Raw genomic sequence first — 3,764 nt, 5'->3', positions numbered from 1 at the left:
GAGGGAGCGTCTGAGCTCCACATAACACCTATCCTGCGCAGACTGCACTGGCTACCTTCTTTGCAACGATCCTGTCCCCTCCAATGACCTGTTGTGACCTAGGCCCAAGTAGTTATTACCAGACACAATCAGTTCTAAACGAACATATTTTATTAGAACAGCTGAGAATTACTTCATTTTCAGCTTAGTCCAAATTAATTCCAAAACAAGTCCTTCAGAAAAAGTCCTTCGGCCTTATCACCAAACTTTGTCTCCTTTGGCACCCTGCCAAAGGCTTTTCTTGGCAAAGCCGCACGAAGTTCAGAAACAAGAAACGCCGACAAGAAACAATTGTAGCAACGTTGCTTTCCTACAAAAAACCCAAGAGCCATTGTTGCTCTTTTAAGCCTTCTGGGAGGGGCTAATCATTTCCTGGCCTTACTCTCGAGTCATCCTTTTTGTTTCAGTTGCTCTTGCCTTCTGGCAGCTCTTCGCATGTGTGCACTAGGAACAGGCTCCTCCTGTTCCTCTGCCTCTCTGCTGTCCGTCTCTGGAGGCTGCAGAGTCCACACATTGCTCCCAGATGGCCCTGGCCCCATCTCTGCCTCCAATGCAGAGCCCTCGTCTGGGCCTTCCCCTGACTCCAGGACTGACCCATTGTCCTCCCCAGCCTCCTCACTGTCCGATTCTGCTGCCAACTCTGCAGGCTGCTGGTGGACCACAACACGACCATGCACATCCCACCACATGTAATGGATCCACAATAGACTTCCCGCATTTCCTTCCAAACATTTCTCATGAAATCTGAGAAGAAATGCTTTCAACATTTTGCCCAAAATGAAGAGGATTTCTGTTATGTTCGGGAAGTAACGAGGCTGGAGACCAGGGTAGTGACAACAGCTCTTTAATATAGGGTGAACCCAGCAACAGGCTGGGGGAAAAACCTCTCCTTTTATACAGTTCTGTTGAGGTTTCGCCCAATCAGCAACGGCTGATTTCCGCTCAAATATTTAAAGGTACAAACATGAATACATAACACTCCTCCCTCCCAGAAAACACTTTGCCTCTATTTACATATTTATTTACATGTTATTTTTCACGAGTCACGCAAATAACCTGCCTCCTAGTTCTTTCTGACCTGCGCGGTTCAGTTCTGGGTGGTGTTTTGAGCTGGTCAGAGGGGCTGTTTTCTCCTCCCAGCTCTTTCTCTGGGCCAACGGCTCCGGATTATTGGCCGACTCTTTTCTTGGTCATCGGCCTTGGATTACTTTTCAATTTCCCTGCTTCCCTCGAACCTGATGGCGTCGCTGGAACTCAGGGACCTCAGCTAAGTCTTGCGCCTCCCCCGGGTCATTGTTGGCTGTGGAATCAAATTGGTATTGATCATGATATGTTTCATTTGGTTCAGTTTGGTCGGTTATTCGTTTCCTTAACTGATCTATGTGGCGCCTCCACACTCTGTTGTCGGGTAGCTCTACCACGTATGATTTTGGGCCAGTTACTTTAATTATTTGTCCTGTGAGCCAACTAGGGCCGTCCCCATAGTTTCGAGCCCACACCGGGTCGCCTATGCTCATTTCCCTGGTCTTTTCTAGTTTCCCTTTGTAACCCTCTGGTGTGTAATGGGGATTCAAACGGTCCAGTGGGCACCGGAGTTTCCGTCCCATTAGCAATTCGGCTGGGCTTTTCCCGGTGGCCGTGCTTGGGGTTCTGTGCTGGATTGCTAGGAAAAAGTCTATTTTTGTTTGCCAGTCACCTGGCTTTAGCCTGGACAATGCCTCCTTAGCGCTCCGGACGGAACGCTCTGCAAGGCCATTCGACGCAGGGTGGAAAGGCGCAGAGAGGGCATGTCGGATGCCTTCCTCTGCCAGGTATTCTTCAAACTGGGCTGCCGTGAATTGAGGCCCATTGTCGGACACCAGAGTGTCCGGCAATCCGTGAGTTGCGAATAGGTGGCGCAGGGTTGCGATTACTGCTTCGGCCGTAGTGGATTTCATGAGTATGACCTCCAACCATTTAGAAAATGCATCCACAACTATTAGGAATGTTTGGCCGTGAAAAGGGCCAGCAAAATCAATGTGGATTCTTGACCAGGGCCCTTGGGGCTTTTCCCATTCTCTGACTGGGGCCGTTGGGGGTAGAGGTCTGGATTCTTGGCAAGCCTGACATTTCCCTACCCTTTCAGCAATCTCTGCGTCCATGAGTGGCCACCATACATAGCTTCTGGCTAACCCCTTCATCCTGACGATCCCTGGGTGACCCTCGTGGAGGAGGTCCAATACCTTTCCCCTTAACTTTTCAGGAATTATTACACGATCACCCCATAACAGACACCCCCCTTGAGCTGAGAGCTCATCTCGTTTTTTGACAAATTCTTTGAACCTTTCGGCCGCGCAGCGGGCCACCCTCTCTGTACCCAACCGAGTACAGTCCTTAACACAATGTCCCGGTATGATGCCCGAGCCACTTCCTTAGATGTGACTGGGCCAGAGTCCAAAGAGTCAATAAGTAGGATGGGTGTCCCTGGAGTGGGGTCTTCGGTCGCCCCAGGTAATGGGCATCGGCTTAATGCGTCTGCATGCCCCACTTCTTTTCCTGGTCGATGTTGCAGCTTGTACGAATAAGCGGCTAAGAATATAGTCCATCGGGTCAATCGTGAAAGTGCCACAGGCGTTCGATCGCCAGCCAGTATTCCTAGTAGCGGTCTGTGGTCAGTCACGATTTCAAATTCCCCAAATACATACTCGTGGAATTTCTTGACCCTGATACAATGGCTAGTGCTTCTTTGTCTAACTGGCTGTAGTTCCTCTCTGGGAGGACATTGTTCTCGAATAGAACGCTATAGGGGCTTCTGTACCGTTTGAAGTCTATGGCTGAGTACAGCCCCACCCCATAAGGGGAGGCGTCGCAAACTAACACTAGGGGTAATGAGTCGTGATATTGGATGAGCAGGCTATCACTTGAGAGCAGGTTCTTTACTGCTTCAAAAGCCCTATTTTCCGACTTTCCCCAAGACCAAACAGTATTTTTTCCTAAGAGCCTATGCAGCGGTTCCGCAACGGTTGCTTTGTTCTTTAAAAAGACCGCGTAAAAATTAACCAATCCTAGGAATGCCTGCAGCTCTGCTTTGTTTTTGGGCGCTGGAGCCTTTCTAATTGCCTTAACCTTGCTCTCAGTAGGGTGAATTCCTTTCTTGTCTATCCGGTAGCCCAAGAAGTCGACGGATTCGACCCCGATCTGGCATTTGTTTGTCTTGACTTTTAACCCGGCTGTCCGGAAAATGCTCAAGACCTTTCTTAACCGCTCCCCCAGTTCCTCCATGTTTTCCCCTGAAATTAGGACATCATCGAAGTAAGGAACTACCCCTGGGAGCCCCTGCAGTAGTCGTTCCATCAGGTTTTGGAACAGCCCTGGTGCCACACTGACCCCAAATTGTAATCGGGTGCACTTGAAGGCACCCCTGTGCGTCACAATCGTTTGGGCTTCGGCTGTGCGGGCGTCTACTGGCAGTTGTTGGTATGCTTGGGCCAAGTCTAACTTTGCAAAGACTTGCCCTTGCCCCAACGAGTGCAATAAGTGCTGCACTACGGGAACCGGGTAAGCGCTTTTCTGTAAGGCTTTGTTAAGCATCGCCTTGTAGTCAGCGCAAATTCTAATTGACCCGTCCGGTTTTATGGGGGTGACGATTGGCGTCTCCCACCTTGCGTGATCGACTGGCACCAAGATCCCTTGATTAATGAGCTTATCCAGCTCCTTATCAATTTTTGGTTTTAGGGCAAAAGGGA

This window comes from Ahaetulla prasina, chromosome 3, assembly GCF_028640845.1.
Source record: "Ahaetulla prasina isolate Xishuangbanna chromosome 3, ASM2864084v1, whole genome shotgun sequence".
NCBI lineage: Eukaryota > Metazoa > Chordata > Lepidosauria > Squamata > Colubridae > Ahaetulla > Ahaetulla prasina.
This window is presented reverse-complemented; position numbering follows the sequence as displayed.